This window comes from Acomys russatus, chromosome 27 (assembly GCF_903995435.1).
Source record: "Acomys russatus chromosome 27, mAcoRus1.1, whole genome shotgun sequence".
NCBI lineage: Eukaryota > Metazoa > Chordata > Mammalia > Rodentia > Muridae > Acomys > Acomys russatus.
In genome coordinates this window covers 10,168,451-10,193,413 of record NC_067163.1, presented here as the reverse complement: position 1 = coordinate 10,193,413, position 24,963 = coordinate 10,168,451, and the positions used below count along the sequence as shown (strand labels likewise).

At 43.6% G+C, this 24,963-nt stretch overlaps 1 protein-coding gene across 1 annotated transcript in view; it reads left to right on the top strand.

Annotated features, from left to right (window-relative positions):
• Positions 1 to 24,963, top strand: part of Csmd1 (CUB and Sushi multiple domains 1) — a 1,555,368-nt gene that overhangs the window by 1,216,446 nt on the left and 313,959 nt on the right. The window lies entirely within an intron of this gene.

The following is a 24,963-nucleotide window of genomic DNA, read 5'->3' as shown; positions in this document are numbered from 1 at the left end:
ATATATAAATTCAGTGTGCTTTTACTTTCAGACATATGGCATAAGAGTAGTTCCCAGTTTTCAAAATGTGTCAACAAGTTGTATTGATGAAGTCATAGAAAGAGATAATACTGAAGGACCCACCAAACCCAAGGAGTAAGTGTAGAGAACACATGTTGCCAGTTCATATGAGTGAACGTGTATTGGAAAAACTCTTATTTTTTCCATGGGAGCAGAGGTAGTCAGAGTGAGAATGAATCCTGTGGGAGGAGTGGCCTGGCTTGGCATCCTTAGCTATAAAGTATGAAGTACAGTTTCCTTGCAGGAAATATGATATAGAGTGAGGAGTTAATGACTTTTCATTAAAAAAAAAAAAAAGAAAAAAAGACAATACCCCCTCCCATTCATAGGATAGCCCGTGGATGCAGAAATAACTGTAGACCATTTGCTGATCTTTAAATTTCTTTATATGACCTTTAAGGATCATCTACATGGGTGAATACTTAATCACTAATGCACAGCTGAGGTGTAATATACAGCTTTGGATGGAGTCTGAAAGCATTAGGGAAATACCAAATGCCTCTCACCAGGAAAGGCTGCAGAGGACTTGTTACTTAAGTTTGAAGACAGATTCACAAGGTTGAGTTACCTGACAGAGTCCCAGTATTCTCAAAGCACACATGAATACCCACAGTGTGTTCAACTTGAGGCCCAGGCAATTTCATTATAGTCATCTTTAACTCTCGCTTCTTGTCCGTTAACAATGTCTAGGGTCTGTTGATGGCTACCAATTGAGGTGTTATGAAAATAGGACTGACAGCCTTCAAAAAGGCAACCCTTCAGTATTCACCCAATAAATCAATGTTTCAAAGGTTAAAAAAAAAAAAAAAGCACGGCTTTGAGAATCTAGAACTGTGGAAGAATATGGAAAAAGAAGGCATTTCACAGAAACTGGCATTTCTTTTTTTTATTTTTAATTTTACTATACTATTTTATTTATTCTCTCTCTCTCTCTCTCTCTCTCTCTCTCCTCTCCTCCTCTCTCTCTCTCTCTCTCTGTGTGTGTGTGTGTGTGTGTGTGTGTGTGTGTGTGTGTGTGTGTGTGTGTGTGCATTTGAGTGTACTCGTGAGCCACAGGACATGTGTCAAGGTCAGATGATATCTTGGAGGTGTTGCCCGCCTTCTCCCATGTAGGTGTATGAATGGAACTCCTGTCGTCATGCTTGGTAGCCATCACCTCCACACACTGAGCTAACTCATAGGCCTACGAGATGGGTATTCTGGGCTGCTATGCTAAACTGAAAACTGAAGATAATACACAAGTCACTCACTATGTCACTCAGCTGCTCATGACTTATCAGAAATCGCACACCACTGATACCCAGGTAGGATTCAATTTTCCAGGTGTCGACTCTGTATGGCTTCAGCTGACTGAGAGTGAAGGGCTCAGGCTCTAAGCTGTGCTACACTGGGCACTAGTTCCACCCCTTAACAGTGTGACTTCAAGAAAGTCATTTTAGCTTTATAGCCTACACTCCCCTTTAAATAACAAGATGCAGAGATCCTAGCAACAACATCTGCTTGATAGGTTTGCTGTAAAAACTCAAGTGACTTAAGAATCCAACCAACCAACCAACCAACCAAACAAACAAAAAACCCAACAGCAACAAAACCTCTGGCTGTAGCTTGCTATTTACACTTCTATTTTTAATTGGAGAATATTTCCTGCACTTCCTCCTTCTTCTTCTTTTCATCTTATTACAAAACATATCACCCCATCAGATGAAACTGAGAGTATCCTCCACATATCCTCACCCTTTCCGTTGGTGAGAGACTGTCCTCAGAGCCACATGCCATTTTGCTTCCTTGTGGTCCTCCGGAATCTTCACCAGGCTTTCTTCCTGGCATAGCAGATGCCGGACACTCTGCAGGGTTGAGACGTTTCAGCATCCCACCTTTAAATTGTCTTGAATAAGCCTCGGAGACACCCTAACATGGTTGCGGCAACTTCATACACAGCCATCATAGAAGGTTCTCCAGGGTTCCCTTGCTGACCTCTCTACTGTTTGTTACCCACTCACTGGTTATATCCTGAGATTTATGAGGGCCTTGTGTCATTTTTTCCCCTGGGGCAACATGAGCAAATATCTAATCACCCCAGATAAGACATTAATGCCTGGTCAAAGAAATGGTTCCACTCCTCGCCTCACTTAGCAAACCACTGAGTTTATTGGGGTTACTTGTGACATATACTAGAGGGGTTTCTTACAGAAGCAAAGGGGGGATGTAAAGGTAGCTGCTTGTCTTAAAGCCTACCACAGCATGGGTGATGACTCATGAAATCCATATCCCCAGAGCTTCCTGAGCAACTGGCAGGCAGATCCACTGAAGGTTCTTCTCTCTCAGCTACCATTACTGTTTGCAAAACCTTGGGTAGGGGGCTTGCAAATCTTCTAAGCTTCTCAAACTTTCCGGGAGGAGGACATGGCCTTCCTCCAGTGGTCCTCACAGGCTCAGGCTACACAAGTTTCCTCTATGTGATCCCCTTCCTACCCCTGCAAAGCCTCCCCTCTCTTCTGTTTCATGATCCCCAGAGTGTATTTTAGTAACTGAGTATTAAAGAAAGACTGAGAGCAGGGCATTGGGTAATCTACTGCTGAAGGCACTCGGTGACAACTCAAGCAGAGGAGAGCCTTGTAAACAAGTTGACTCCTTAGACTTCTGTCAGCTTGCATATGCCACAGGATATGCATGGATGGGAACCATCTTTAGCATATTCATCTACCCATCCACCTGTCTATCTTCCTACTAGCTACCATCTGTCCATCTATCTATCTGTCTGTCCATTCATCTGTGCATGTATGCATATATCCATCTATCCATCCATCCATCCATTTACTAGCTGTCATCTGCTTGTCTGTCTGTCTGTCTGTCTGTCCATTTATTTATGCATCTACCTATTTTACCAACCTATTTATATATCAATTCATCTATCTACTATCATATCTATTATCTATCTCAGCATCATCTAATGTATCACCTTTCTATATCACATCGTCCATCTAATCTTTCTATCTGTCTGTCTATCCATTGAATGCCGATACTGTAACTATATATTCCTTTCATGACAAAAAAGGACATAACCATAAGAAATGTCGGGAAATACTATGGCATTTCTAAAGTAATATGCAGTCCTTAAGACAATTTTGTTATGTGTAAAATCATTTCAAAGTTTAATAATACCAAAATTCTTGGTTCAACTGTTACAGAGATATAACAGATTGTGGGTGGTATACATTTAAAATAAAACATGCATCGTATTACAGCATATATGGCTGGCCAGCAGAACAGAGGGAAGACAAGAACCTACCCTGCACTCAAACTCCTTGGGGACCACTATGGTGGCAGCCCCAGTGGCTGTACGTCAGCTTGTATATGCTACAGGATATGCATGGATGGGTACCATCTTTAACATATTCATCTACTATGTCCCATAGGATAGAGTCACGAGCCTACAAGTTGAGTAACCCCTCTTGACTGCTTATAGTATGACACTGGGAGTCACCTCTAGGCCTGCATTCTGCCAGGAAAGTGGCGTTTAGTTACAGATAACCACACAGGTGATAAGCAAGCTGTGCTTTCCCAAATCATGCTCCGTGTCAGTCTCCGTGGCTGTTAGTAATTTAGCAAGGGGTACATTAGAGGAGAGGTTCTCAGGCAGAGCTGCTGTGAGATAAGAGCAAGACCTCTTCCCAGCTGCCACTGAAGATCATCCAAGAAAGTTCCGAGTTCAACATCCCTGCTTCAGTCAGCAGCAGAGTGACCATTGCTGAGGCCCTGTAGCCACAGGACTCTGTGTTTGTGTGGTGGGTGCAAGGCTAGGCCCAGTGTGACCTGGAGACAAATTGGCAAGCAAGTCACCACTCAGTGATAACATCTATACCCACTTGACAAAGGAGACTCTCATAGGACAGAAGGCACTGTGTGGCCTTAGATCTTCTGTCCGTGCCACTGGCTTAGCCTTACTTGGATGTCATAGGCTACATGCCTCATCTTATGGGGGAGCAGGTGGAATTAGACAGAGAGAGTGTCCACTGAATAGAAAGAGGCTTTGAGGTCACTTAGAAAATGGTTCTTCCCTGGCCTGTTAGCATGAAGCTCACATGCTTCCTAAAGTCAGGCATGTGCCCTGCTAGAATAACAGCCTGATTCCTGAAACTAGAAGAAACCCAGGGAGGGATGGCATGCAACTGCCTATTTAAATTGTGAAGATTCACAGCAATGTGCAAAACAGCAGGACCCAAGGTCGAGTTTATTTAGATCTACCACAGGAGGCTCCTTTCTTAGAAACAGAGTTTCACTAGAGACTATGAAGAAATATGTGTTGGGGAGTTTTGCAGAAGGGGCTATTCTAAAACATGTGCTGGGGCTGAAGAGATGGCTCAGTGGGCAGAGCACTAAGGCTAATGACCCACAGAGTCAAAAGAGATCCAACTCCTGAAGGTTGTCTTCAGACTTCTATACCTACACAATGCCAGGTGCATACCCACATACATACACAGACACATGCAGAGAGAGAGAGAGAGAGAGAGAGAGAGAGAGAGAGAGAAGGTAGGAGAGTGGGAAGTGGGAGGAAGAGAGGAGGCGAGATGGAAGGGAGAGAGAGAACAGAGAGAGAGAAGGAGCGAAGAGATAGAGGAGGAATGGGGGAGATAGGTGAGGAATAGAGAGTGAGTTTGAGAGAATAGTGTCTCCATACCTCTCTCGCTCGATATCTTTTTTTTATTTCTTCTCCGTCTTTCTTTTGCCTTTTTAGGTGTTAGCGTTCTTTATCTCTCTTCTTGCTGGCTCTTTATTTTGCCGCTTGTTGTGTTTCCTCTCGGCCTTCCTGAGTTATCATGGTCTCTCTCGTTCTCTCTCTCTTCTTTTGTCTCTCCTCTGTTTGTCTTCCTTCCCAGTTCTTTCTCGCTTTCTCTCTTTTTCGCTCTCTCTCCCTCTAGCCAGCTCTCTCTCTCTCTCTCGCGTCTCGTACCATGCTCTCTCTCACCTCCCTGCCGACTCTCTCTACTCCTTCTTCCCTCACACCTCTTCCTCAGATGTGGCAAAATCCAGGCTGTTCCTTATTTGTGCTCAATGTAATAGGCATCGTGGGTGCACAGACCTCAGCAGGGACATAGCAGAAATGCAGGCACAAGGTCACAGGTTGATGGATTAAAGGCTAGATGAAACTCTGTATTTGGACGGAATTCACAGCAGCAAGAGAGGAAGCTGGAAAATCGATGCTGAATATCCACTCAGTTAAACTGCGGGCATAGGGGCTTTTATTGGTGTGAGGATCAGGCTAATGCTTGGTGTCTGCACACAGCCATGCTGGCCTCATATCTGGGGGAACACATTTTCTTAAAAGATTATTCACTCCATTGTCCTTCATTTTTACATGGCCATGTGTTCGTTTTTTTATTTTAGATTCCTGTTTTGTTTAGAATGCAAAATTCTTTTCTTGTATCAAGATGTGCAGCTGGTTACGATGTCATTTGTGTTGTCACCCTAATAGTTACATTGCTGCAGTGGCAGCATAGGTATAGAGCCTGGCCACAGAGACTCTTTCCTGTGAGCTTAGACTGGACCCGAAGCTTCCCATAGCTGCTCCATCTCCCAGCTGAAATGATGCGCCTGGTCACATAGGTTCTCTGGTGACCCAGCCCAGGTGCTTTTTTGTGCTTTTTTCTTACCTGCTATCCAGCCAAGCTGCATCTCTCAGGTTATTCCCCTGGAAATGAGAATCAAACAGAAGGTAGTTTGGCGTGAAGTGATACTACAAGGGAGAAAAAAAACATGGTAGGAAGACATACCTCAGTCTCCTAGATTTGGGCGGAGGGCGTCAGGGGAGAATGCGAGGGAAGAGGTCTTGCTGGAGAATGGGTGTCTCAGCAGTTGAGCTGCTATGGCTATTGTCAGACCCTCTGTGGTGAGAGGTGGGAGGGAAGCATGGCTGCATATATCACCACCCTGTGCATAACTTTGCCCCAAATCTGGAAAAAGTAGAAATCAACACTTCCTGCTCCCACGAAGCTGATTGGAGGAGAGATGACCATGCATAAAGAGGGGTGACTGCACCCTCCATAGAAATGGAAACCTTGGACTGAGCATGCCCCAATAGAGATGGGAAGAGAGAGAATAAAATGGCATTTTTTTCTATAAAGCTGTGAGTACTGCAAAGGCACAAAGTGACTAGGGGACAGCACCAGGAACTCTTGGCCTTGCAGGGGATCTTTAAATGCTGAGCACTCCCTAAACTGCATTGGCAAGTGGGTACCTTCTTTGTGACCAGTACTTGGGCAAGAAGACCCTTAGCTGGGTTACACAAGTCATGACAGAAGAGGGCAGTGGTGGGGCTGGAGGAAGCTGGGGCAAGGGTGTAATGGAAGCCTTTGCCTCTGGAGCAAATATGGACAAGAAACAGCATGCGCATGGGAGCAGGCAGGCAGGCAGAGTCACTTCCAAATTCTATGTGCTTCAAAGCTCAGAAGGTCAGACCATAAAAAGGGCATAGATAGCAAAAGGCTTGTGACCAGTGCTAAGTGCTATCCCCATTCCTGTTAGAAAGGTTGCCTCCAAGGCTGCGTCAGTCCCCAAACAGCAATTTATTTATTCTAAATATTCTATTTATTTCATAAAGTATTTAGTCTAAAATATCAAAATATTTAAAGTAGTTTTTGTTTCCAGTTTCAGGCTGTACTAGTTGGTTTTTTAGTTGTTTGGGTGATTGTTTTTTGTCAGCTTCATACAACCCCGAGTCACCTAGACAGAGGTAAGCTCATTTGAGATCTGCCTGGGTCAACTGGACTGTGACCTTGGCTGTGGGAATTTTCTTGCTTGCTCGTATCTGTAGAAAGATCCATCTTACTGTAGATGATGCCATACCTTGGCAGGTGGTTGTGGGCTAGACCTGGTTGCCAGGGGAGGCAACTGGTAAGCAGCGTTCCTCTGTGGTTTCTGCTTCCGTTCCTGGTCTGACCCAGCTCAGTGATGAATTATGACCTGGATGGACTGTAAGCTGGAATAAACCCTACCCTCCTCATGATGTTTCCATGGCATCAGGAAGGGAACATAGAAGGAGGCACAAATGGAAATCGAGAAGCCCTGGAAGGAAGAACTAGGATAAGAAGAGTCACTTCCCAGCTTATAGATTCTTTGGTATCCAGGAAGCTTGGGCTGTATAAGACTTGGTCAAGCCAACCAGTGGCTTGTTATTGTAAAATGGGCATGGGGAGCCTGTGGCAATGCACAGAATTTCTTGTCTGGGTTCAAGTGTTTTAAAAGCAAGCAAATTATACCTCACAGCTTCTTCAAGATCAGCCCATTTAGTTTTAACTTCTAAATTTCATCTGGCTTCATTATTTTAAAACCACTAATTTGAAGATCAGGACCCCCCACCCCCCCCACCCCTTTATTTTGGAGAACTGATCCGGACTGAATGTATTATGGGTACTTTAAATGCTTGCTTTTGCTGTGCACAGCTTGGTGAGGGAGGAAGGAGGAAACACGGAACTGCCATGCCCTCTGTACTGCGCAGGCACTGAGCACTACATCTGGTCAGCAGGCTTCTGCCTTCTATTCACACACAGCTCTAGGGCTTACTGTATTTGGCCACATCTTGTGTCTTGCTCTACCATAGGGAAGGATAACTCATCAGTGGGAACCTGCTCTGCTTTTGATGGAGAAGGCTATTTGATGCTTTCAAAACTAGTGAAGACTTGAGAAGCAATCCAAGTAACATGATTTGAGAATATAGTATATGAAAGATTGTTATGTATCTAGAGACACTCTCTGTGCTAGGTTCCCTCGCTAGAGTAGGCACTGACTAGCATTTGATCTGAGAAAGTGCCTCAGGCCTTTGTGGAGGCCTCTGAAGCTTGCAGGTAGCACCAGCTAGGTTGGGAATACACTGCCAGCCCCACCCAACCTCCTTCGGGATACCATAGTCCAATTGTAGAAGAAGCATTGAGCAGCCCCTGCCAGCCATTGGCTTCTCTCTTCAGTGCCCTCATTAAGAAATCCAATTCATCGCTTCCCCACTGAGGAAGCCACTTGTGTTCAGAGGGTAACGCTTCCTTTTCAGCTTCCTCTGCCCCCAACAAGTATCTTTAACTGTATATGGTAATCACCCTTCCTGTCTTTTGGGTTCCCCTCTCTCTTCCTTTCTTCCACCTTCCCAGAAAAAGTCACAGGGACTTCAGATGCCCAGGGACAGTCTTGAGTTTCACCCTCTTAAGCTTTTGGAGAGTCGGCCCCTCCACAGACACGCTGGTCTCCTTGTTTGTCTTTATTCTTCCTCTCTGGATTAGCATCATGGATGATCGCTTTTGCTCTTGAATCGTCACCTCCCTCGTCCCCTCTTTTGTAAGTGTATATGCATTTCCATGTGTTCCGGTGCATGTTCCATATATGGACATATGTGCACATGTGCTTGTAGAGGCCTGCAAGGCCTCAACATCCTTCCAACTTACTCACTGAGACAGGATCAATCAATCAAACCCAGAGCACACTGATTAAACAGCTTGCTTTGGGGACCTCCTATTTCTGGCTCCTGAAGCTGGAGTCACAGATGAGCTACCATGCTCACTCACGTATGTGGGTTCTGGGGATCCGAACCCCAGTCCTGACATTTGCACAGCAAGTGCTTGCTTGGCTAGCTCTTGAGTCCTACTTTTAAATTCTTCCTGGGTTATTGAGAGGTCGGTTAGAAATAACTCTTCTTTCCCCAGCCACATGAGACTCCTGGGGAACCCACTGGGATTCTCTCTTCACTCAACTCTTCCCCTTTTCTTTCTGGCTTCATCTTCAGGTGTGAGGTCCATATATGGAACATAATACAGCTTCCAGCTGGTCTGGTTGTAGAATACTCTTCAGGCCAACTCAGCAGGAGAATGAGGACACCTCTGGAGACATCTATGTCAATGGTAGCTGAGGCCCCCTGCCTGAGTTCTGGCTTCTTCACCACAATGGTGAAGAATCTGGTGTGTATTCAGAGTTCCCATCCATTCCTGAGGCAGCCAAGGTAGATAGGACCAAAGCAGACACACTGGGGCCCTGAGTAGAGCACCATGATAGAGTGTAGGCCATTCTTTAAAGCAGTGGTAGAGGCTAGGCCCAGTGTACCCTCTGAGCTCCTGTCTACTCTGAGTCTTAACCTGTGGTTTCCATGGAAACGGGGCAACAAATGAGCCACCTCCATGCTTCTCAATCCCTCTGCAGCATCATTCCCAGCCAGCATCTTGTGTTCATTTCCACTGAAAATATCTTCAAACAGGCTTCCTGTGGGTAAACTCCAGGAATCTCTGTTTTCTTTCTTTATTTGTCTAATTTTTTTATTTATTATAATTTATTCACATTACATCCCACTTGTTATCCCATCACTCTTATCTTCCCGTTCCCACCCACCCCTCTTCTGCCTTATTCCCTTCCCCTAGACCTGTGACAGAAGGGGACCTCCTCCCCTACCATGTGACTACAGCCTATCAGATCTCATCCAGATAGCCTGCTTCCCCTTCCTCTGTGTGCCCACCAGGCCTCCCCACCAAGGGGAAGTGTTCAAGTTGGGGGCACCAGAATTCATGTCAAGTAGTCCCTGCTCTCCCAACAACTGTGGAGAATGAGCTGTTTATTGGCTAGATCTGAACAGGGGGTCTAGGTTTATTTCATGCATTATCCTTGGTTGATGCAACAGTTTGACTGATGCAGGCCCCCATGGGTCCAGATCCACCAGCCTTCATGTTCTCCTTGATGGAAGGACCCAGAGGGTTCAGGAGCCCCACAAGGAGACCATCTCTGGTTTCTTTATTGTTGTATATTCCATTTCTCTGCCTCAGCTCTTTACCGTATTGATAAGATTAATATTAATTTTATTAAAACAGTTAATGTCTTGAGCTTTTGTCAGAAGGAAAAGTCTCCCGCTGTTTCCTTGCTTTGTCTGCCTGAGGCAAAATGGTGACTGTGGGACACACACAGGTGAGCGACCATGTTGGTGGAAATGGGGGAGGGCTGTGTGTATTGATCTCTGCACAGTGGGATTGGGAGACCAGGTGACTGTGTGGGACACACATACGTGGGTGGGTGACTATTGCGGTAGACATGGGGATGGTCATGGGCTGCATGGCCATGAGGTAGGAACTGAGTGGAGTGGCTGAAGTTGGCCTGGAGTGGTGGCTGGGAAAGCCGCTTTTCTTCCCACTGTGACGCTATCATCCTTCCTCAGTGCCCACGGTTCTTTGATGTCTACTTAATCCCTTCAGAAATGAGGGGCTGGAATATAATAGCTGAGGCTACACATGTCTTGATTCATATTAAGAGCACTCTACCTTCCTGCAAATGAGCTCGCATCTTGCAGGTTGTTTGACTCTTGCCATCTGCGGCCACTTTGCTGAGGAATCATTATGTGCAAGCACACAGCGAGCTAACTCGGCCCTTTCTTCCTCCAGTCAATTAGTGTGCTAATTTCTCCATGTTCTTGAAGTCAGAAGAACACTTGGGAAGACAGCCTGCCTGCTAGAATTTAATAATAATAATAATTTGGGCAGTATCAGCATATACTCCAGTTTCCAGCAAGCTCTAACGGGTATGCCAGTTTGAAAGTATAAGTTGCCTCCTCTCATGAAAATAACTTAGGATCCTTCGTGGCAGCTTGTTTCTGTTTCTGCACCCACTTTGTGCACTCAGCCTGTCTTCCTCTGACCAGTGTGGTATCTGTACTTTGCTTAGAGCCCCCAGCTGACAGATGGCAAGGAAGCCGTGCATGTTTTCTCTGATTCTACATTCCGTAACTGCCCAAGCTTCAACTCTCACTTTGCTTTTAGCTTTCCACATGCTCGTAAGATACCCCCTAATTCTCTGCTTATCCGTCTTGTTATATGTGAAGTGGAATTTTAATAACAAGTTGTGTGTCAGGATAAATTATATAAACAGATACGGCAACTCATTGAAGCCTATGAAGGGCCCTCAACTGGAAGTTATAATTGTGTTTGTGTATTTTGCAAACTGTCTGTGTAAATACATGTTTTACCTGATAGAGAGTCATCTAGAAGGGAAAATAAAACTAATTTTATAATAGGTCACACCCTATGAGTCGGAGCAGTTTTTAGTTCTTTGGCGCCCTCTGCCTCTTCTGGGACTAAGACTGTATTAGAAAGTGCATGGTGACCTTTTATCGTTTTGGCCCCCATGGCTCTGGCCATATGCCCTTTCTTGCAGTCAATTTCATTACAGCAAACTTTTCGAATTAGTTTTTAGTCTGTTTCAACTTTCCAGCCATCTTTCCAAACTATTCGCTTTCTTGTCAAAAACATAATCATCCGACCAGGTCTGGGACAGTGTGTTTGACTTTTCATTATACTCCTGTTCCCAGCGGTATGCTCAGAACAGCAGCCATGCCTTCTGCACAATCTCCCTCAATGTCACAATGATGGACCTCACTGCGCCCTCTTCCTTTCCCTATCGTAATGAACTTGAATTATGCTATTCCTTTCCAGGATATAATCCCTTGGCCCTATTTGAGTGTGAGTCTTCCCGTTGTCCCTCAAACTTATATCCTCTAAGTCTTCTCCTATTTCTGCCCCTGCTTCCACGGAGCTGCTGCACACCTCATGGCCTATGTTTGCCTGTCCTACTAGCCCTCATGCCAGCCCGCATGGGTTAAGGCAGCTGACTCCTCTATAGGACATTGTTGGTCCTCCTCTGGCTCTGGAGTTCTTGCTCTGAGATGCACAGTTCACCATCCTCCTTTCTTGAGGGATGTGGTGGACCCTAAGACCCTGGTACAGGAGCTGCGGTCCTGATCTGGGGGTAGCACCTGGGGTTGAACAATGATAAGTTCAGTACCTCCCTATCTTCCTGACTTCCACATTTGGTAGAAGAATTTCGTCATTTGTCTTGTGTGTCCTCCTTAAGAGCGGGATAAATTGCTCTGTATATCAGGCTCTGGGTTATGAAGTAAGTTGCTATTGGGACAGGACACATTCACCCCACAGTGCTATTCTTACATTGTGCCCCACACAATAATGACCCCTCCCTTACCTATTCCCGAGACACAGAACATATGACCCAGACTATGGGAGGCATTATTTCCTCCCTCATTCAAGTGTCTCTATGCTCCAAATTATTACTAAAGCTCCCTTGCATGATGACTGTGATTGGTGGATGCAACTTGCAAGCCACTTACTGTACCATTTTATGTTTTTGCATATATTCATTTTCTTGAGAAGGGAGAGATGCCCTGCAGGATTTTCCTTCTGTTCACTGCATGAGTAGAGCAATTTAGGGCAGATGTTTAAACTTTTAATGGGGTCCACAGGCTTGTGTGTGGTTTTTTTAGTAGGACATCTTCATAGCTACAGGTGTGTCCTTCTGTTAGGGGCATGGCCCTTGATGGTCACAGGTGGAGGCTTCAGGGGAGAGCTGCAGGTGAAGAACACATAGGTTTTAATGGGATAGAAATGGTCCAGGAGAAAGAACAGTTCTTCTCATAACTGAAGACAGAACCATTGGGTGTACATAGGCCAAATGGGAATGTTTCTTTTCAAACAACAAACATTTAAACCCACAATCAAGCTATGGATATTTAGAGAGAGCAGGGAGTCTGGCTCATACTATGAAATAACCCTCTAGACTTGTCCTTCCAAATCCAGTTCTTCCTAAAAATAGATGGGCAGGCTCTAACAATGGGAAGTGTTTGCTTCATGAAAGATCACATGCAAAGGTGAGATGATCAGCTTTACACTAGAGGGAGGTGTTTGTAAATTAAGTGCCTAATAGAGAAAAAAGGAGGTGACATCTGGGGCTGGAGAGGTGACATAGCAGATAACAGCACTTGCTGCTCTTCTAAAGGACCCTGGTTCAATTCCAAGTACCTACCCACATAGTGGCTCAAAATTGTAACTCCAGCTCCAGGAGATCTGATGCCTTCCTGTTTGGCAGGATCCTGTATGTATGTGAAGTGCATAGACACATACAACCATGCAATACATATACATAAAGATAGAAGATAAACTTTATAAAAAATTATGAAGACCTTGATACCTCAGTGGTACATGTTGATTGTGAGTGCACACAGTTAGGAAGTGGAGAAATGGTAGAAACAGACATTTCGTGAAGAACGACTTCATGACTGTGAAGACATGGTCAAAATGGCGACCTATTGAGAAATTGAAATTGACATAGAGTGATATGTTATAATAAGCCAACAAACAGCGAGATCAAAGCCACTGCCAGATATGCAGACAAAAGCAACAGCTTGACTACTTCTGAGGGGCAAACAGAGCAGCTGCCCTTGGAAGCATCTTGGAGATTTGTTTTACAATCTAAATATACAGTTTTCCCAAGAACCAACAGTTGCCATCTGGGTATCTGTATCAAAAAAACAAAAAAAATCCGAATACTTGTGATCACACTGAGAGCAAGACTTACAGCAATTCTATTCATTTATGCCTGGAAGATGTAATCTACCCAGGTGCCATTCGAGAGATAGCCAAGCTGTGCCGATTGGTAAGAAGACTACTCAGCAATGGAGAGGAATGAGCTTGCAGTACCAACAGAGAACTCCAGAGAGCGGTTAACGGCCCAAAGGTCAACCCAAAGGCTCTAGGCTGTAAGATTGCATTTGGGTAATTTATGGAATGATGAAGTGATACAGATGCTGCAGGGGGCATAGCGGCCATGGCCTTGAGTATGTGCCAGGGGCTGGGGACATACACAAAATGGTTGTGAAGCCCAGTGGCTGGGGCTGTGTTCATGAAGCTGTCTCCACACTGTGCCCATGCGGTAGGATGCTACGTTGATTTGAGTGTTACAGCTGTTCATGAGGCTGTGTCATCACAACTCACTGTTTATTTAGCTACCATATCACCAGTGCAGTGCTATTCCAAGCCACATAAGGTCGAAGATAGTCACATGCTAATAGCCACCTGCACGACACCCTAGAATAAACCCGTCAGTGCTTAGCTCTCATGTGTGAATGGAAAAATCCTCTGATTTGGACATGGGCAGGGCACAGCCTCTTCGGGTGGATTTCATGAGGAACATCTCCTGCCCACTGAGATTAGGAGAGGGGAAAACAGCATACTCCATGCATCTAACGCCTCTAATCAAGCCATGAGGAGAAAGCTGGTGAGCAGCACCCTTCTATGGCCCCTATGTCAGCTCCGGCCTCCAGGTTTCTGCCCTGTTTGCACTCCTGTCCTACTTCCTTCAATGATGAACTGTGATGTGGGAGTATAAACCAAATAAACTGTTTCCTAGTCAAGTTGCTTTGGTCATGGTGTTACATCACAACAATAATAACCCTAACTAGGATTTAGTTACTCACAGATCTTTAGGGAAAAATACAGAATAAAGGTAAAACAAAGAAACAAACAAACAAATAAATAACATATATATATATATTAATTTATTCCTAGGATATACATGTGTTTGTGCATGTGTGGTTTTAGTGTGTGTGTGTGTGTGTGTGTGTGTGTGTGTGTGTGTGTGTGTGTGTGATGCTTACTGGCTTGCTCCTCATTTACGGAGTATATAGGGTATACATACACATATACATATATATGTATATGTGTATGTATGCTCATTTGTATGCATTCAGCGATTAAATTCCAGTTTTCTCCTTTTCCTGATATAATTCAAGTTGCACACACACATACACACACACACACACACACTCACACACTTATCCAAGGGATACTGATCCGTAACTATGTATACTTCTCTATAAATAAGTAAAAAAACAAAAAATGACTCAGCCAACATCCCCGTGTGACCAGACTTGACATCTACTAAGGGTTTATGCCATTGGTAATTTATTATACACAAGATATGAATTGTAAATTCTAGAAAGGAAATAAGTGACACCTCACATATTTTATCTCATAGCCAACCTTATGCTGAAAATCAACCGTAACAGTTTTTTTTAAAAAGATACTTTAAGCACAGCCAACTGCACATATTTAAAGCCATACAATGTATTGAGTTTTGACAGCTGGGTTTACACCTTTGTGACATTTTAATTTCCAAATCCTCAGAGCATCTTTGTGTCACCATGACCCACTTGGGACTTGTCAAAAGATGTTTCTTTGAACACCCGTGCATCTACCTTATCTGCAATATTCCCATTTAAATACCAGTAAATAGGAAGGCAGGACTGTGACACTTCCATTGTTCCCAGGGATTCCATTCTTTTGTTCAGTGAGGGCTTGGGGTGCTCCTAAGAATTCCACCCTACAAGTCAGTTGCAGTGAAATGACTTCTTCATACACACACACACACACACACACACACACACACACACACACACACACACCAGATTTATGGTGTGCTGATAGGGATTTTGAACAGTAGCCAAGGCATGAGCCAGCCCTGCTGGAGGTCACACCATTTTACACAGGAATGTCAACTATGCCTAAAATGAGAGAGTCAGTATTTACAGGGCAAGTGATGATGATGAGGCAGTTGGTGGCATGTCACAGACCAGATATGATGTGGAGGGCACATTCTCAGAATCTCATAGCATCCTTGGTTAAGAAACTAGGATGGACTGAAAATGCTAAGTTTTTACAAATGAGTTATTCATTCAATGGAATCAGCAATGCTATTATTTTCACAGCAAGGGCCCCTGTACTCATTGTTTTGTATAAGTAAAAGGATAGAGGTGTTTCTATAGGGCCCAGAACATCCCCCTTTCTGATAACAGCCAGGAGCCATTGATGCGCTTTCAGTTTGCCGTTGAGGAGGCTTCCTCAGCCCACCAGATGTGTGACTCCTTGTGCACTCTGTGCTCAAGTAAACCAACCTTCTTTCTTGTCACCATCATGTCTTTCTGGATCTTCCTGGCTAGTTCTGGGTACCAGTCTTCAAAGATTCATACTTGCTGGATCTCTCCCCTTGGAGCTGGCTTTAAGATATTCTGTAATTTGAGTTTAATATTTTCTTAAGTTGGCTACAGTTTCCATAAGATCTTAAACATATAATTTTCACTGTCTTCATCCTGACCACAGGGGCCACCGAATGCAATTTTATTGTTTTCAATTATTGCATTAAAAAATGCCTACCCTCACAGTAAAACTTTACATATGTTTTAGTGTCCGTTTTATAAGTACAGCACAGAAACAAGCCATGAACGGCTGACACTGGTCTTTTAAAATGCAATATAAAACCAGATTAATAACGAACCACTGTGGCAACATGAATTTCCCATGAATGTTCTCAATCATGGGGTGTAGGTTAGTTAATGGACCTCTATGGCCATGTGGAAAAGGCATCAGCCTTCTTCAAGTGTAATAAAGGCATTTATCTGCACAGGATACTGTGGCAATTACAAGACACTCAGTCTTAACACTGTAGCCTGTGCCTCCAAGGAATCATCAAAACTATGAAGAAAAGATTGAAACCTAATGTTTTAGAATAAAAAACGTATTAACCAGAATAGGTGTGCACTAAATACACTCATACCCTTTAAAACATACTTTTTGTTAGGCAGGTCTGGGTGTGCACATCTTTAACCTTTAACCTCAATACTCAGAAGGCAGAGACAGGTTGATCTCTGTGGGTTTGAGGCCATCCTGGCCTGGTCTATATAGAGAATTCTAGAACCCCTTGGGCTACACAGTGAAACCCTGTCACAAAGAAATGCTAAACAAACTTTCTTTAAATCTAGGTTAACTTCAGGTTTGTGTCTTGGTTACTTTTCTGTTGCTGTGATAAAACACCATAAGTAAGGCAACTTAGAGAAGCAAGGTTTGATTGGGGCTTACGGCTCTGGAGGGAGAAAAGCCCACCAGTGTCATTGCTAGCAACTATGGCAGCAGACAGGCATGGGGAATGGAGCCGTAAGCTGAGAGATCACATCTTAAACTGCAAGCGAGAAGCAGAGAGTACATTCAAAATAACATGAATTTTCAATCTTTCACAGCCTGTGCCCAGCGACATGCTTCATTTAGCAAGACCCCCATCTCCCAAACCTACCCAAACAGAGGCAGCAACTGGGGACCAAGTATTCGATTGCCAGAGCCGATAGTGGACATCTCTTTCAAGCTGTTAGAGTTTGCATAAAACTTTCCAAGATTACCACACAGTGTTATACAACCCCGACCATCATACGTGGTCTGGGGAACCATGGTAGACCTATATTCCAGGAGGTCAGAGGCTATGCCTGGTGAGACCTACTAAACTGAAACACATGACATAGTTGAATATGAACATGCAATTTAAAGTCAGTCTCCTTAGTGTTCACTCAGGTTAGCAAACCAAGAGGGAAAAGAGAGAGTGGGGCTGAGTTCCCATGATCCACCATGGCAAGTAGCCCCTGTATTTTTTGGTTCCTGATCCTGGAAGACCAGTCTCTAATCATAGTGGGATATAACACAAACAGAATTCCCTATTACAGAATACTTGTGACTACTTTGGGCAGTGCATAAGCTGAGTTTGAAAGTCGGTCCTTCCATGATCTATGAGACTGAAGACATGAGGTACCTCACCCAAGCTTCTGAGATCTATCACTCCATCATGTGGTCCTAAGAAGAAGTAAGCAGTACAGCTATGATGCTGCACTGTTCTCAGCTCTGACTAACCCTTTGAGAGCAACTAGTTTTTGTTTGAGTAGAAACATACTTCTGGGAAAAACAAATACAGCCATCTAGACATGTAGCCAAATCCTCTACCTCAGCACCATAGTTAAGCATGATTATAAGGCATTTTAGCAGGGTCAGGCCACTGTCACAGTGATACGTTGTACCCAGTGATTTTATGGCCATGGCAGACAAGGGTGTTGCTATAGGAGATAGTGCTGGTTCTGTGGCTGTGCCGTGGCTCTGGCACAGGCAGCAGTAGTGATGTAGACCATGCCCACCTGTACTAAAAGGACCAGGCAATGATCCCAAAAGATGGAAGGGTCATCCAAGAGCAGGAATCTTTTATCTGAAAGTGATGAGAGGAAATGTGTGATGTCAGAGTTAAAGCTGATGAATAAGGCAGGTCTGAGGGCAGGTGAGATGCAGGCATTTGTAGAACAAACCATTGGTTTACCCAGTTTTTCTTCCACCTGGAAAGCAGCAGCCTTCCCTTTCCACTGTGCAGTGGTACCCTTCATGCTATGTGGTTGGAAGGCTGGGGCTTACGTGAGGCTTGAACTCTACCCCTGAGAGCTGGCAGTCAAGGAGTAAATGGACAGAGCTGGATATGCATGCTCCAAGGCATTGCTTATGTCAGAAAGCAAGAAGGTGAGGAGCTGTGCTGCCGGAAGTGTGGAATTGCCTGGCTCTGCTGGAGTAGGCAGTGGCTGCTTTAGCTTTCTAAGGAGTATTTTTTAAAAATTTATTATAATATATTCAGATTACATCCCGATTGTTATCCCCTTGCTTGCATCTTCCCATTCCCACCCTCCCTCCCCTCTTCTGCCCCATTCCCCTCCCATATCCGTCTGAAACAAGGGGATCTCCTCCCCCACCATGACCACAGCCTATCAGGTCTCATCTGAATAACCTGCACCCCCTTCCTCTGTGTGCCTGCCATGTCTCCACATGAAGGAGAAGCGATCAAATCCAGGATCACTAGAGTTCATGTCAGAGGAAGTCCATGCTTCTCTTACAGCCATGGAGAATGAGCTGTATTGGCTAGATCTGAACAGGGCGTCTAGGTTCACCATATGTGCTGTCCTTGGTTAGTGCAACGGTTTGTGCAGGGCACCCTGGGTTCAGATCCACCTGCCTTGATGGTCTCCTTTTGGTGCTCTTGAACCCTTTGGGCCCTTCCATCCCCCCATTTTTCCATACCACTCTCAGTGCTCTGCTCAGAGTCCAGTAGTGAGTCCCAGCATCTGTTCTGACCCCTGTCTGGATGGAGCCTCTCAGAGGACATCTATGTTGAGCTAATATCCACTTATAAGTGAGTATATACCATGTGTGTCTTTCTAGGTCTGGGCTACTTCACACAGGATGATAATTTCTAATTATATCCATTTGTCTGTGGAGCAGGAGGATCAACATAGTATAAATGGCCATCTTATCAAAAGCGATCTATAGATTCAATGCAATCGCTATTAAAATACCTAAAAACTTATTTGCAGACCTTGAAAGATCAATTCTCAACTTCATATTGAAAAACAAAAAGTCCCAGAATAGTTAAAAACAAAACAAAACAAAAAACAAAAAAAAAAACAAACCATCCTGTACAATAAAAGATCTTTCAAAGAAATCTCCATCCCTGATCTCAAGCAATACTATGGAGCAACAGTAATAAAAACTACTTGGTCCTGGCATAAAAATAGGCTGATTGGTTAATGGAATTGAATCAAAGACCCAGAAGAAAAATCCACACACCTATGGACACTTGATTTTTTTTACAAGTCAAATCCATACAATTGAAAAATGATAGCATCTTCAACAAATGGTGCTTGTCTAACTGGATGGCTACATGTAAAAAAATACAAATAGATCTATATTTATCACCCTCCACAAAACTCATGTCCAAGTGAACTAAAGATCTCAGTGTAAGACCAGACAAACTAAATCTGTTAGAAGAAAATGTGGAGAAGAGCCTTGAGCTCATTGGTGCAGAAGACAACTTCCTGAACAGAACACCAACAGCTTAGGCTCTAACATCAACAATTAATAAGTGGGACCTCATGAAACTGAAAACTTCAGTAAGGCAAAGGGCACTGTCAACAGAAAAAAAAAATGACAGCCTACAGACTAGAAAAGTTCTTCACCGACCCTACATCCAACAAAGGGCTAATATCCAAAATATATGAAGAACTCAAGAAATTGAACACCACCAAACCAAATAACCCAATTAAAAATGGGGTACAAAGCTAAACAGGGAATTCTCAACAAAAAACTGTTGAATAGCCAAGAAATACTTAAAGACATGCTCAACATCCTTAGTCTTCAGGGGAATGCAAATCAAAATGACTCTGAAATTCCATCTTATACCTATCAGAATAGCTAAGATCAAAAACGCAAGAGACAGCACACATTGGTAAGGATGTGGAGAAAGAACACTCCTCCATTGCTGGTGAGAGTGCAAACTTGTACAACCACTTTGGAAATCAATCTGGTGCTTTCTCAGAAAATTGAGAATAGTACTACCTCAATACCCAGCCATACCACTCCTGGGCATATACCGGAAAGATGCTCCACCATATAACAAGGACATTTGCTCAACTATGTTCATACCAGTTTTACATAATAGCTAAAATCTGGAAACAATGTAGATGCACTTCAACTGGGTAAAGAAACTGTGGTACATTTACACAATGGAATACTACTCAGCTATTAAAAACAAGGAAATCTTGAAATTTGCAGGCTAAGAATTATTTTTAACTCATTAGATAAATATCTGCTAAGCAGCTGAAGCAATGTAATCTCTGCAGTTTGTTCATTAAAAATCCTGTCACGAGGGTAGAAATTTAAGACTCATCTAGGAAGCATAATTTAAAGGCACTGGTTTTGTTGTAAGTCAGACAGCCACATGCACTGAGTTACTGTTGTCATTTATTTGTTGTTACTCAACACTGGGAATTGAACCCAGGACTTCACCCCTGCTAGATTCATCTCCAGCCCTCTTTTTACATTTTTGCCCCATTAACTAATTACATCTGGATTGGAGCTTCTCCTCTCTTCTCTCCTCCCATTCCCTGCTGCTCACCTCCTTTCTCCTCCCCTTGTGTCATCCTCCCTATCTTCTCAGAGAAGGGGAAACCTCCTATAGATAGCAACCCACCTTGGTATGTCAAGCAGGACTGGGCTCTTTTTACTTTTTGACTTGAGACAGAACCTACTTCATTGCCCAGGCTGGCTTTGAATTAGCCCTGTCACCCAAACAGCTCATAAATTTGAATTCCCCCTGCTTCAGCCTCCCAACTCACTAGTAATACAGGTCTGTGGTACCAGGCCAGGCCCTAAATGAACCTTTCATAGTGATTAAAATGGTAACATCCATGTATATTCCCCATGTAGCAGAAATTATGCTACTATGTATGAATGAACAGGTGAGGGTGTGGCATGATTTAAGAGTTCCTCATCCAGGAGCCATGATCTGAGGTAATCTGATCATTGGTGACTCTTAGAATGACTGCCGATTGTATATGTGACCATGGATGAATGTAGTTTTAAGATTTGTTTCCATTCATTTAGTACTTAAAAACAAATAAGTGTCTGTCTGTCTGTCTGTCTGTCTCTGTCTCTCTCTCTCTCTCTCTCTCTCTCTCTCTCTCTCTCTCTCTCTCTCTCTCTCTCTCTCGTCTCTCTGTGTGTGTGTGTGTGTGTGTGAGTGTCTCTCTCTCTCTCTCTGTGTGTGTGTGTGTGGTGTGTGTGTGTGTGAGTGTGTGTGTGTGTGTTCAATGTATGAATGGGTGGGTGTGCTCACTTGTACATGTGTGGTAAAGAACCAATATAATATAGAAATCTGGTGTCTTTCTCCATATCTCTTCATCTTACTTTCTGAGGCAAGCTCTCTTGCTGAACCACGAACTTGCCAATTTGGCAAAACTAGCTAAGCATCACACTCTCAGGGTATCACTGTCTCTGCATCCCCAGAGCCAGGACTAAGATGTGCAGTGCCTTGTATAACTTTCTTTTAATGGGATCTGGGATTTAAAAAATGGATTCTTGGATTTTTTTAAATGTAAGTTCTGGAAATCCAAACTAAGGTCTTCATGCTTCACCTAAAAACCCTATGCCCACAGAACTATTTCCCCCTTTGTAGTCAAATAACTTTCCCAAATGCTTTTGGGATAAAAGATACCCAAAATAGCTGTGGATGATTTCTCCACTAACCAGGGAGATGAGTCACAGGCCACCAGCAATGTTGACCACACAGGATGACTTTTAGCAGTGAGTCCTGCCTATCCAAACTTGCACCGACTGACCACTGACCATAGACGTCAACCAATCAGCAGAGCGTGTGGACAGGAAGTTATTTAACAGGATGGGCACTTCTCTGGCTAAGGCTCTACATATCCAGGGTGAAAGCCCACATCCATGATTCCACTTACGCACAGTGACAGCCCGCAGTCATGCTTTAACATATCCACAGTGACAGCTGTCAGCCACACTTCCACATACCCATGGTGACAGCTCATTCTTGACTAGTCAATAGGACCTAAATATGCTGTGCTTATGAAAGCATTATTATATATTATCCCTCTATTGTCATCTTCTGGGTGATGTTTAAATTTTTATGTGTGTAACTGCCCCCTTTCATAGAAATGGTTTCATGAAAATCCATCATCTTCCCAGGCTAAGTGATCTCTACTTTCTGGATTGTTTTCTTTCTATTTATTTCATATTTCTTGGTCCTTTCTCATGATCAACAAGGTGCTGGATTCCTGAAGTGCATCTAAAGATCACCTTTTTAAAGAAGAATTGACAAGTGTTAAAAGCAGTGGATGCCAGGAGGCAATGATTTCTATTTCCCACAAATCAAATATTATACACCAAAGTTAGACTTAAAATTGACATTTTTCAAAATTATTCACCTGAAAACTAGAGAGTCCTCTTCCAAATATAACCGGATCTAATTAATAAAATGAATATTTTAATTTTCCATCTGTCACTTAGAAATTTTTCAACTTGTTCAGGTTTCAATCTGAGCCAAGTGGATAAATTTCACTGTGTTTCACAGAATATGAGCATGAACCTGCAGGTAAACACAATCTTGTTCATTGTTGGAAAACACAGAATTGTTATTTAAAATGCTATTTTAAAGATGGCACTCCAGACTGAAGCCTCCTTGACTTAGGGTCTTGATAACCATTTTCCAAGTGAGCGTGTGTCCCTCAGCAAAAGGGTGTACGGCTAAGACACACCCGCAGACACTAAACTCTATGGAAGTCATTAAAATGATAGTGAGGACAGGGAGGGCTACAAAGATGCGGGTAAAAGGGAAATATGATTTCAGTTGAGAGGAATAAACGTGAATATTTTTGTTTCATGCTTTTAAAATCTGCTAAGTAGGATGTGGTCAGTGTTCACAACATAAAATAGGCCTTTCATATACAAATTAGGTACATGCAACCATTCTATAATACTCATATTTCAAAATATTTTTATATGGTATCTATAATATGCATATATATATTCAGCACATTTTAATTAAATAAGTGATAAAATGTAGGTAGTGGTAAAATATTAATGGAAAGCAATCTTAAAGAGCATCTACTATGCTTACTATGCTCCAACTGTCTGAATAGGTGCTAAACAGGTGAAAGTTCCAAACATAAAGCTCCCATACAGATAGAATATATATAAAGCAAAAACCAAAAAAAAAAAAAAACAAAAAACAAAAAAACAAAAACAAAAAAAAAAAATGAAAATAGAAACCAGTATGAGCTGTAGCCGTAGGGGAATTGAGTTACCTGAGCAAGTGGCATCTAAGTAGGATCTCTACAGAGTGTGGGCTGGAGACATAGGATAGAGTAACGAAGTTGTTAACAAGCAGTGTGGGTCTGATGAGAGTTGACACTGTGGAAGTCTGAAGTGCATTTTCCCCACCTCCATCTGAGAGGAATGCACAGACTGAGGACGATGGCAGAATCCAGAGCACACAGACCTTGCATTGTGAGAAACAGGAAGCAAGGATGAAGGTCTTGGGCATGAGCATATCATACAGGTTGGAGTCCTCACTGGACTTGGTGTTTTGGTCACAGCATAAGGAGTAGGTGGAGGAGGTGGGCAAGCATCAGTAAGACGTTGTGTCTGTGTGGACACAATGAGCATGGAAGACTGCGTGCTGGGACTGAGGAATGGCCTACACCCAAGGCGAGAAGCAATGTAGGGTATCTGGGATTTGTCCCAGCTGTAGACAAATCACATGCCGTGTATTTTGGAGCAGTGGGATATGGCTGAATGGCCCATGACTAAATTATACAAGCTTCTCGCAAAGTCTCAAAATAATCACTTTAGCGTGTACTAATCACAGGGAAGCTGAGATGGGGAAGACACACAGCTGCTGCTGAAGTCTTAACCTGGGACTTCTAGAAGTCAAGGACACAAAGCCGGAAAGGTCACAGGCCTAATCCCCAATCTGCTTTCTGTATACATAAATATTAATTAAAGCCTTTTTGGGTTTTGGAGCAGCTTGGAGCCAGACTGGGTGGAGGAACCAAGCCCTCCACCTCCTCACAGATGACTCATCTACACCCCTGCCAGGGGTCCCCAGAGAAGAGTGTGATTTCAGATAGTTGTCCAGCATTTGGGCAATGCAGGCTGTTTGAAGAGACGTGGAAGGGCCTGGCCCTGCTGCTTCATGGAGAGCCGTGGGGGAATCCATTGTGTTGCCACAAGTGCTGGTGCCGATACATTGAGGCATTATGTTCTTAGTGAAAATTGCAGGGTCTATAAACATTCCTCAACCTATGAACAGCCACCGCAGAAAAATGTGCTTTTGAGTAGAAAGACTTCAAGGCAAGGCATATTCAATGCATAATCATCTTGGAGAGTAGCCTACTGCTAAGTTGGGACACTGCAGATGCAATGGGTAGAGTAACTGAGTTGGTGCGGAAGCCAGTCCCCAAGTAAGTGACCCACTTAAGAAAAAAACAGGGCACACTTCTGATTAAGGACCCTCGACCAAGAACAATAAGAAATGAAACCACAAGGAGGACCATATTCTATATGACCGTTAGCAGAAATACTCAACCCGCAATAGCACATGAGCTGAAGAGAAAGAAGGGACCAGCAGAAGGACGCATACAAGGGAAGATATGGCTCTCAGTGACTGACTCTACTAGGGCCTTCATTCAGAGCTCAGTCTTCAGAGCAGACAAGTCACAGGGCATGGGCAGGCTGCATATTATAGGATGGAGGCCCTGAGAAGAGAGACCTATATGAATGTCATCTCCTGAGCAGCATGCCTTCAGTGTGGCTGATCAAGGACAAGTCATGGCCAAGACTGATCTGCCCCAGCTGTAGTTAAGGCTCAGGTCTTGGGAAGAAGGTCCCCTTT